Raw genomic sequence first — 11,673 nt, 5'->3', positions numbered from 1 at the left:
CCACACAGGCATGAAATTGAGAACAGAGTATTTTAGATCTGACAGGCTAAACAAATAAACCCTTTAAACCAGTTTATTGAAATGGTAATTTAAACATGTCTGCAGCATCCTATTATCAGATATATATGTGTGCGCGCGCCTGTGTGTGGGAAACGCTTTGTTGTTAAACAAATATGTGATTGATAATTCCTCCATTTTTCCATGAATTCTAACCCGTCTGTATCAGGCGAGGCTACTTCCACCTTACATCATTTTTCTGTCTGTCCACCTGCAACTATTCTCAGGAGCAGTGAGGAGGAGGAGGGCCTGGAGTAGAAGTTGAGAACTCCGAGGCAGATATTAATAATTGAGAAGGGCAGGAGGGGAGAGAATGGCTTCTGCAATATTCATATGTCATATTGACTTGACTGCCAGCCAGTCGGCCATGCAACCAGTACTTATAAAGTTTCACAGATGACTGAGGATGCAATCCTGCGTCCTCCCTCATCCTCTCCCAACATTACTTTCTCATTTTCCTTCCGTCTGTACATTTCTCAGGTTCCCTCTGTGTGGCACCTGCACTCATATCTCACCCACTCTGCCATCTCTCCTCTTGTGCCACCTGTTCTCTCCTATTTCATTTTTTCCCCCTATGTTCATCCTTTGCTATCTATCAAACATCTTCGTCATGACCGTGGGCCAGATTCCATGAAGCACTCAATTAGAGGCGTTTCTGAACTCCCTCAGCAGACAAAGAGTGTGTTCATTCACTGCAATCACTCTTCTATTTTACAAATATACACATTTACATACCAAATAAAGCAGTGTTTTTCAAACTCTGGGGCACCTCTCTTCAGAGTGGCCAAAGGAATTCCAAGGAGTAAACAAGGAACAGAAAACAGACTAATACTGCCAGAAAAAAGAGGAAGTAGGACAAAGTTAATCTAGATATCAAACAATCTTTCAGATTAAAGGAATGCCACGCATACGAGCCATCAACAACTCCAGTCTGGTTTGACTGGCACGACAAGACTCAGGTGAGAGGTGTCATTTCTTTAGAATCACTTTTATCCACTCTGTCACCTTTGGGGTCTCTGTGTTTACCTTCTACATGTAGACATGGAATCTTTTTATTTTGTTATACTGATGATACTCAGGTTTACTTCAGGAAAAATCCGATTAAAATCTGATTATTTGCCAAACTCCATCCTTCCCTACTTTCCTCTCCCTTCTTTAACGCTAAGAAGCTGATTCCTGGCAGGAGCCACCAGAGGCTCCAGTGAGTCCAAATCAGCAGTGCCAGGATGCTGACAGGGAGACAAAAATAAGACCACATTTTCCAGGTTCACCACCTGCCTCAGGGCCTCTTGGCAAATGTAAAGAGTGAATACAAACTTCATTTTATATAAAAACTTAATATATCTATAACAAACCAGTGGTATATTTAAATCAAGGTGAAAATATCCAGTCGTACGCTACATTTCAGGATAAGTCATAAAATATAAATTATACAATCCTCACTCACAGGTGGGGAGTTTCTAAGGCCATCAGATCACTGAGTGCCACTGGATATACTGGGTGTCTTAGATCTCATCTCAGCAAAAGGCCTTCAGCTCTGTTTGTCCAGGCACCAAATGAGAAATGAGATTGAAACCTGGGAATTTAATAATGCATATACTCTTATTATCACATTTGTGCTTTGGCAGGAATAAAGAGCTGGGCATGGAGGAGTTAATATTAAAAAAAATAAATTATCCCCAAACCTAAAAACCAGAAACAGGATCCCACTGCTGTTAAAACTACATCCATTTTAGTAAATGACATTATTTCTTGTCAAATAAAGAAAAATCATTGTATTTGTTGCAAACTTGTTTAATTTAGATGCTAATATCCACCAAAAAATATATCATAATAAAGAGAATTGGGGGGAAAAAACTAAAACGTTCAACTGTCAAAAGATATAGATATAATGCTTCTAACTCCAGGGGGAGCTATTGCATGGCCTTGGTCTTAAGAACTGTGTTAGCTAATAAGCATCAATTGGTGTTTGTGGTATGTTTGTGTTATTACACAGTCTGGTAAGTGTTGTGTTGTTGTTGTTGTTGCAGCATGTCACACCTCTGCTCTCCCTGGAGAAAAGTAATAATAATTCTCCACAAAAGCTGAATAGATATGGCCTCAGGGCTCAGACAATACAAGAAAAAAAAACAAACAATTCACACACACACACACACACGGAAGAGCCATAAAGCACCATCCTCCCACACAGTCCTTCCTGAAGCAGCCCTGTAACACGGCTCTGCACCAACTGCCAGTTAATCACACATGCATCACATCAATTTGTGGAGCACATGAACAGCAGAGCAGCACAGTAATAAATATGTAAATCACCCAACCGTTTGCACTTGTGTGTGCAAGCCACTGCGTATGTGGGTGTGTGTGTGTGTGTGTGTGTGTGTGGTGTGTGTTCAAGGAAACAAATTACACAGAGCGGGCAGGTAGGTGTACGCTTTTATATCCTCCTCTGTTGAGATGACACACTCACAAAGCACAGCTTCACCCATACACACACAAAAGGCTTCGTACAGATGTATCAACAAACACAAACGGATCAGTCCAGAAGCAGCGTCCCTCCCTCGCCCCCCGCCCCACCACACACCACGACCGTGGGAGCAGAAACGTAGGGGGTGTCTGTCATTGTCCAGTCAGGATGTATCTGGACAGATGTTGGTGACTTCTCCTCGCACTTCATAATCATGTGTGAGTGTGTGTGCGTCAGTGTGTGTCAAACCAACGCCTGGTTTTGTTGATAAGAGCGAGAGGCTTAGTCCTCAGTCACAGGAACACACTTGGGCATTAATGAGCCCAGAGCAGAGGACAGTCGGAGCCAAAAAGGTCTTTATCAGCCAAAAGGGCCGGCCTCTCTGGGCATCTGTCCGTCTGCGTGTGTGTGTGTGTGTGTGTGTGTGTGTGTTTTCACATGACAGAAAGGAGAAATATAATTGAGTCAGTGGATGAGAACTTTTGTTTGATATTTTTAAAAACACACACACAAACACACACTGGGACATGGGTATTAGTTGTCTTCCTTGTAATTCTTCTCTTTTTTTTAGTGCCGGTCTAAAATCCGTCTCGTCCGTTCATGTCCAACTAAAGGACCATATATTTATACATATTTAATGGAAATGATTAAAAATGCACAGCTTTCAAGTCGTTTAAAATCATTTGGGTTTTTTTTAATGAACAAGATTTTCATTTAATTTGTAGCTGTTAAAATTAATTCAACATTTTTCAAAGATGGCGTGAGGTGTCTTTCTTCTTCAGCGATTCTGTGCTATCATCACAGCTACGCTAATTACAATGGCTAATTGACATAGACTGACATGATCAGATTTTGAGTAGGCCACGCCCAGAGCTCAATAGCCCCACCTGAAGGTAAGGATGTCCGAGAATATGAATTATTTCCGATCATTGTAATGTGGTAAACCCAGCCAAGAGTTAAACAGATCCGAGTTATTCTAGTCCTTCATATTGTCCTGTATACAGACGTGGAAGGTGACCTGCAATCAAGTGTTAAAAAGCACAAAGAACACGTCCAACAGTTCAGACCATTTCAACTATGCAGTTTGTTACCGTGGCGTTTGATGAATGACTTTTCCCCCTGTCCCTCTGCTTTGTCATGTCCCATTAATCAGGAGGCATTGAGTATAAAAAAGAACAAAGCAGTAAGTGACTGGAGATTTGATGTATGCCGTGTCTCACTTCAGGGGCTGCGGCTGACCCACCCTCATATTGTTAAACATGAGGAGCTAGGCTCTATAGAAAATGACAGCTTTTCTTCCTCACTAACAGATATGAGACCTTGTCTTTTCACGTTGGCCTTTTTCTGCTATAGGATTGGACGATGATAACACTGATATCGGAGTTTTCAAGCAAACAATTTAAACAAACAACACATTTTGTTTAAAAACTATGTTTAAAATTATATGTAATTAATTGACTATTTTTTTCAAACCTCACCAAAGGGTAAGTTAATTGAAAAATATGACTAAGAGTTTGTTTAATTCTCTTTACTTAGACTAGATTTCCAAACTCATGCTTTTTGGACTGTGTGAAGAAGGAAATATGCAAACAACAGAAAATCATCACTTACAACAGGGAATTAAACCACTGATTGTCTCGCTGTAAGGCAAAAGCACTTACCGCCTTCCCACTATGAGCGACTAAATTAATTTTCCAAACTAAATATAATACCCACTAGGAAACAGTGGAAAACACACCCTTAGGAAATGGGAGAATTAAGGAGGTTTGGAGTTTATTGGGTTGGTAGCTGGAATCAATAGTTCTATTTCACAGTTTTTGATGAAACTGTGAAATAGAACTATTCTATATATGAGATTTGTTTTTTCTAGACATTTGGTTTTTGCCACAAATAATGTCATTTCATGCGGCTTGTAGTTGTTGGCAGCTTCTTTTTCAGCCTCGTCAGTTTGACCTGTGGGGCAGACGCTAGCAGACTTTTAAGTCATTTTGAATTATCTTTGTAAATGTTACTTTTATTTAGCTGCCACAATTACAGGGGGGCGGGGGTGGGGGGGTACAGGAGGGATAAAGTAAATTCACCCACCACTATATAAACCACAGGCATTTGGCACGGACTAATTTCTACCCCTGAGTAATAGCAGTCATTAATGCACCTGAGTGCACGAACGAGCACGCACACACACCAGGACTAGCTTATTAGCCCGCCGCAGCACCACTCAATTATTAAGCCCGAGTCCACAGGGAAGGAAGAAGCAGCTCAGTGTGCTACTTACAACACGCCTAAGTAGGCCAAAGAGACTGGAACTAAAGTACGACACAGACGCGCCACAGCATCACTGTACACACCAGGAATAGTGGGAATTCCAAAGGTGGACAGTGATGCTGTAGGATATACAGTACTTCAGTTCAACGTACCTACATGGAAGTGTTGAGTCACACTTAGTGAAGGCCAGGATTAACTCCGGCTGAAACAACACTCAGTTCCATCTTCACAACAACACAGTTTCTGCTTAACATTCTTAACAGAAAAATGACATCCAACACCTCCACAGTCATTTGCCTTTTACCAGACTGCCGACACAAACACACCAGGAAGGATAAGAAACCCTGAGTTGATCCTCCAGAAGTTTCTAAGTCCAGTATGTGAGGAGGAATACAAACAGAGGCAGAGAGACTGGGCTTAGAGAGAAGACGGAGCAAATCTATTTCAGAGTGAGATTAAAAAGAGCCGTGTTGAAAATAGAAGCCGTGATCGACCAAACCATGATCTGGGGACTTATTGGAGAGTTTTTTATTAAAGTGGAAGAAGGCGATAAAAGCCTAACGATGAGTCAGGGGTAGAGGGAGCACGTCATGGGGAAAACTGGGGCAATGTGTGGCACAGAGGAGTGTGAGCTGGGGCTACCTCACAACCACGACTGGGGTAAAAAACAACCTGATCCTGTCACTTCAACCAGGTCACTTAAATATAGTCAACATTTTAGCCTAATTCCTTAAAGAACCCCCCCCCACACACACACACACACACACACAGGGTAGAAACACTTGATGGATTTTACTGTCATTAGGTGATTTTCAGAGAGCCAGTGGCATCACAGTAAGGATGCTTCTGAATCTACACTAGAACCAAGAGATCTTGGGTAGGAGACAAAAAGAGTGTGGGGAGAAAAATAAAGGATTTATATTACACTATTACAATGCAACAAATCAGTAAACAACGACAATTCTGCTACAAGGTCCCAAACAGACATCACCAACTCGGCTGATGACAGGAAAGGAGAAAGGATATGTGGGGAAAACAAAAATAAAACAAGATACAAAAACATGCCTTTTTGGAAATGTTTGGAAAAAAAAAAAAAACTCCCAGTGGATTTGTTTTTCGGCAAATCTACAGCAAGTGGGAAATATGTGCTTCTGTTTGTTTGGAGTTGTTTGGGTTGATTTGTGTTTGGAGTTTTTTTTTTTACAATTTCCAAGCAAAAACCATCCCATCTACCTGACAGAAACACAGGGGAGACCAGGACATTTACTGCTTTCTCTTTTGTGGCTGTTATTTTTACTGTGTTTTGGAGGAAACTGTGAACATTGGCTCCAAGATTTGGAGCCAATTTAACGACTTTGATTTATCGTTTTACTTTTGCTTTTGCATTTCCATTTACAGATCTAATCTTATTTAATTTATCTTGTTATTGAGCTTTTTGTTTCATTGCGTTTAACTTTATTACCATTATAAATACTCTGCCTTCAGTCAGATGACATTTCACAGCATGCTGATTTGTCAAATAAATGCACTGTTTGACCTGTAGTTAAGAACACTGTGACCTTAACCAGTCTCTGTTCAACAACAACAGTGATTCATTCAGAGCTGTTGATGTGACTGTGCAGGAAAGACTCCTCTGACCTGAGACCCAACAACCTTCTGTAGTGTTAGAGGGTTTTTAACCTGCAACCACCAATTCTTCCAACTAGTAATCCTCAGTCCATCTACCTTCACAGGATCCTACAGGAGTCTTAAGAACACTTGAGAAGACCAAAAGTACAGACTGTTCAGACAGCAGCCAAATAAGACGTCTACGTCTATTTTGAGAAACCATTGACTGGAGAACACTCTACCTGGAAATGTCAACACTAACACAACTGAAAAGAGCACCAAACTGCACAACTGACTGACCACTGTCTGAGTTCCTGCAGCATCTTCCACCTGTCACAGTGAAGATCTAAAGTATTAAAGTGCTTCAGTTCCAGCTACAGTTTGTCATGTCATTTTTATTTTTGTATTTTTATCACTTACTAGACATATCAGGCAACTCCACACAAGGTCACAACCCCAAGGTCAGAATACACTGTACTGGCCATCTTGGTCCAAGGCAGTGTAAAGAATCAACAGTTACAGTGTGACATGACTCTGTCCTACCTGCGTCCTGTCCCACTGTAAGACACACTCTGGTCAGTTTTTCTTTTCCTCTGTTCCTCCGAGGTGTATTCACCTTTTCCTTGCCTTGTTTGTCACCATTTGTTTTTCTCCTAGTTGATCTAGTTCCACACCACATTGTCCACCTGTCCCTACCTCCACAGTTTGCCTCCACACTGATGACCTCATCATTCCCACCTGTGTCTTGTTAACTCCTCCCTGACTGCATAGATTCATCCCTGTTTGTCTTAGTTGTTGGGCCCTTTCTGTTGTGTTTAATGTATTAGATTATATTATTTTATATATTGTATTTTTATATTGTATATTTTTAGGCCTGTTGTAAAGGACTTTACCTGGACAAAAAGCTGGTTTAGATTTTTATATAAATGGGTCGTGGCCGACTTTACAAGTGATTTGATACACAAGAAAGGTTTTTGACCAGCAGTTTGGGGGGAAAAAAAACAAAAACAAAACCTTAACATAGGAAAGATCATACCAACACAGTGGAGAGGTGGTTACTGCTCTTGGTTCACATCTCTAAGGTCATTGGTTCATTCTATCTATCTGAACTATATCTATATGGTATAGTACGATGGTCTTTTTTATGTAGTTCCCTGTTAATGGGGAGGGGGTTTCTGAGCACATTTCTTCATTAAAAAAAGAAATGTTGGCTTTAGATATAAATGTGAGTGTCATTGGTCAGTTTTAGTGGCTATTATTAAATTGAAGTAATCATAGTAAAGCCTTATCACTTGGACATCACTATTGTGTAAACTGGGAGTGAATGTTCTTTAGATTAGATTAGCCAAGCCCAGGGTCACGGCTCATTACAGTTTAAAGGTAAAGACAAACCTGTGGCACATGATACCATTCAAATATTTACCTTAATAATAAAGAACATTCTAAATTAAATGTACTTTTTTGTTCATTGAAGGTCATTGAACCAGCTTGTCTAGTAACTACTATGTACTGTAACTACTCCATGCCGTCTTTTGAATCATTTCCATAATGAGGTTTTGAATGTGTGCGTTTGTTTTCTTGCTCCTGACTGACATTTCCTTTGCTCTCCTCCAATGGGGGTCTGTTTACACCTTAGTCATTATTTACTCATCATAATCACTGCACAATTATGGAGTAGTCTTTATAAAGAGCAGCAACATTCTTCATATCATTATCTCTGACAGTGAACCCTATTGGTATATTGAGTCAGATGACCTGCCCAAACCATTTTTATCAGTGTTAATCTGAATCATTTAGTTTGCCAATTAGGAGGGTGCTAGACGCTTTAATCTGTTCAGGAGGCCATTTATTCTGTCTCTCTGACAGAAAACTAACTGTAATTGGTGTTGGTGTAATAAATAAGAGATTTAGCTGAGGGTCCTCTGGTGGGAAATACTGAAACATGTCTGCATGTTATTTGGAAGATGCTTCAGATATAACAAAGCATTTCATTTCTTCTAATATAAATTATGTCCCTATCTTTAGGAGAGCTAGGGTAACGCCTCCTACAGGTCATGATCCGTTCAGGTCAACTTAATAGATTTTTTAAAAATTAAATATCTATCTTTTATTTGTACATACTTTATGATCTTAAATCAGTGGTGTCAAACTCATTTTTGTTAAGGGGCCGCATACAACCTAATTAGATGTCAAGCTGGTCGGACTAGTACATAATTGCATATAAATAACAAAAAGTCTGTTTTTTCTCCTTTGTTAAAAAAAGTACATTAGATAAATATTCATATTTAATAAAATATCAATTTTACCAACCATTTCCTGAACATGAAGTGTTTGTGATTTTTTTTATTTTATCAAGCGGGCTGGTTTTGGTCCGCAGGCCGTATGTTTGACACTCCTATTTTAAAGGATTACTGCTAATAAAGAATGAGAGTATACACCTGCATGCAAATTTTGATCGTAAATAGATTAAATAGAAGAGATTTTTTTAGTTTTTTTTTATGTTATTGGGTTTTTTCTACATGGTCTGAAACTATCAGACTGTATATTTTGGACTGGGCATCTAACACGGTTCTGAACACACTTGTAACCAGGCCTAGTTGTAATATGTTGCACATGTACTACCTTCCTGCCCAGTCAGGTCACAGTGGTATCTACCCCTAGTGTCTGTCACATACTGTAATATCAGTAATTGCTGGTCCAGACAAACAAAAGCTTCATGTATTATATACTGCCATATAGTTGCTGTGGGGAAGACATGACTCTATAAAAATGAAAAGATCACACTGTAGCAGTCTAAAGCACATGGACACATACAGTCCACCCATGGCACCAGTTGAAGTAGAGAGAAGGGGAAAAGGAGAGCAGTAAAGTGGTTTCCTGTTCAGAGACCAACTTGTTCACTCTCTGAAAACTCTGCTACTGATTTGTAACATGATGTTTTCACTCAGACACCTGAAAGCCACTGATGTCAGAGCACCTAACGTGGATCTCAGCTCACCTCATTTCTACATCCTTCAGTTTCCCCTCTGCTTGTACAATCATCCTTCCCCTCATTACATCATGAACTCTCTTTATAAAAGTTCAGTTCAAATCAGACTTGACAGACAAGCAGATGTAACAGGAGAGGAGAGAAAAAAGGTTTGCATCTGATGATGTTTTTATCAATGTTGTACATGGAGCTGGGATAGATGCAGTCAGATGGAGAACTGTGTTCACATCCTAATCTCCAATAGCATCAGCCAGACTTTAAAAGCCTCGGCCAGTTCATCCTTAACACACACTCACAAGCACAGATTGGGAAGATAAGGCCATCAGGGAGGACAGCAGCAGCCATTAGAGGGAGACCAGTGTTGTGTTGCAGGAGAACACCTACATGCCCTCCATGACCCCATGCCATTCTGCAGTGACATGGATATATGAACATTTTCTGTTTTTAAACATAGATTAGTCTTACCTTATTCTAAATTTCTTACAGAGAATTCTAGTCATATTATCGTTATTTTAAGTCTTTTTTTAAAAAATGTCATCACAGTTTAATCAACTGGAACTTATCAGGTATTTCAAGGTACTTCCAGAGGGTTCATTCAAAAGTCAGTATCTGATTACACTAGACCACATGTGTCAAACTCAAGGCCCGGGGGCCAAATGTGGCCCAGCAAGTCGTGTGGCCTGCGGGAGCTTAAAAAGCATTTCGTAAAGTCCATGCAGCAGAGTTTCTTAACAGGAGAAATTCATTTTTTTATCACACAGCAATGAACAATATTTGTAGCTTGAATAAATGATAATCAATTGCAGTAGCATGGCTGCTACTGGTCCACAGACCAGGGGTTTGGGGAGCCGTGTTCTATACAGTATTCCATTTACGACCAGCCCTTCATGAGGAACTGTATTGCTGATGTGGCCCCCTGGTAAAAATGAGTTTGACACCGTTGCAGTAGACCTTAATTTCTAAACATGTGGGTTGCTCCCAAAAGTGGGTCACAGACTAGTTTTCAGTGGGTCACAGGCCTTTGCCAAGGCAAAAAATCATGAGAAAAACAATCAGCCTATTTACACTCCTTAACAGTAGGTGGCAACAGAAAGTATCTGAAATATAGATGTATAGACGAGGTGTTGGCATGGCAACGGCAACATTTGGAAACAGAAGACCATTCTCTTTACTGTAGCATTTAAAAAGTCAGGTGACCTATGACAAGGTTTCCATTTGTTTAGTCAGTGTTTTTACTAATTAAAATTGAAGACAAGAAAAGGAATAAAGAGGGCATTTTTTTTTTTTTTTTAATGTCCGCATTGCTTTAAAAGCATTTAAATCTAATTCGGATTCATTAGTAACCCTCCCGAGTGCTCCTGTCTCATGCCACAGACACAACCTCAGAGGCTGCCGTGTGTGAGGCGGCATTTTTAATTACCCAGGTAACACGGCCAGATGCTCCATCACTCTGGCAATGGCAGTGATTAAAAGCAGTAAAATATTCATTTCAATCAGACACCCACATGCTACATGTATAATTAAAGCACAGTGGAAGGACACGGGAACTTTTACCACAACCACACATCCATTTCCATATCTGTACTCCCTCTACACTGCAGCCAGCTGCTGTGAATGTGTGTGTGTGTGTGTGTGTTTTTGCTGAAGTTTATCTAGGAAGTAGAACTGTGAAAGAGCCACTTTGAGCAACACTCCACATGAAGGTCAGGGGGTAGGCAAGCTGCATCATGGGACGTCATTCAGCCACCTACACAGCAGATGTGCCGGGCTGCTCTCATACTGCCTCGTCTCTCTGGGAGTGCTGTTCTTAGAGAGACGCCGTCTCCAGTCTGTTGTCCATTGTGCACTGTTTTGTTTCTCTGCGGTGTGTGTGTGTGTGTGTGTGTGTGTGTGTATCCTGCCTTTTACCACTTTATCTGTTTTTCACATTTTCTTCACTCGTCAATACTGTAAAATACCTGCAAGCAGATTGCCGGAAGTCTCGGGGGCCGTCTGATGTCTCCTGTGTAGGCCGTAGAATATCTAAACAAAACAGACAGAGATTTGCAGACATAAAGTAGAAAACTCTGCAGACAAGTGGAAGAAGTCAAAAAGTTTCAAGACAAATTGAAAAACATGTTTTTAAGTTAGGAATATTACAAAGATTTTTCTCTACATATTCCTGAGTAAGTCTTAACACACTTGTAAATGGTGTTCCCATTATAAAAGTCCGTCTCTGAAGAATTGTGAGTGATGTCATTCACACCAGGTCTAAGAACTGAAATCAAGAATCACCAAAGGCTCTTTAAAC

At 40.3% G+C, this 11,673-nt stretch overlaps 1 protein-coding gene across 7 annotated transcripts in view; it reads right to left on the bottom strand.

Moving 5' to 3' along the window:
• The window catches only part of oma1 (OMA1 zinc metallopeptidase), a 77,199-nt gene that overhangs the window by 55,746 nt on the left and 9,780 nt on the right, over positions 1-11,673 (bottom strand). For all 7 annotated transcript variants that reach the window (XR_001761816.2, XR_003048754.1, XR_001761814.2 and 4 more), the window contains one exon: positions 11,342-11,405. The gene's annotated coding sequence lies outside the window, so the exon portion shown is untranslated. The remainder of the gene's footprint in view (positions 1-11,341; positions 11,406-11,673) is intronic.

This window comes from Cynoglossus semilaevis, chromosome 2, assembly GCF_000523025.1.
Source record: "Cynoglossus semilaevis isolate Cse_v1.0 chromosome 2, Cse_v1.0, whole genome shotgun sequence".
Taxonomy (NCBI): Eukaryota; Metazoa; Chordata; class Actinopteri; order Pleuronectiformes; family Cynoglossidae; genus Cynoglossus; species Cynoglossus semilaevis.
The sequence above is the reverse complement of the archived record's forward strand: the minus strand, read 5'-3'. Positions and strand labels throughout refer to the sequence as shown.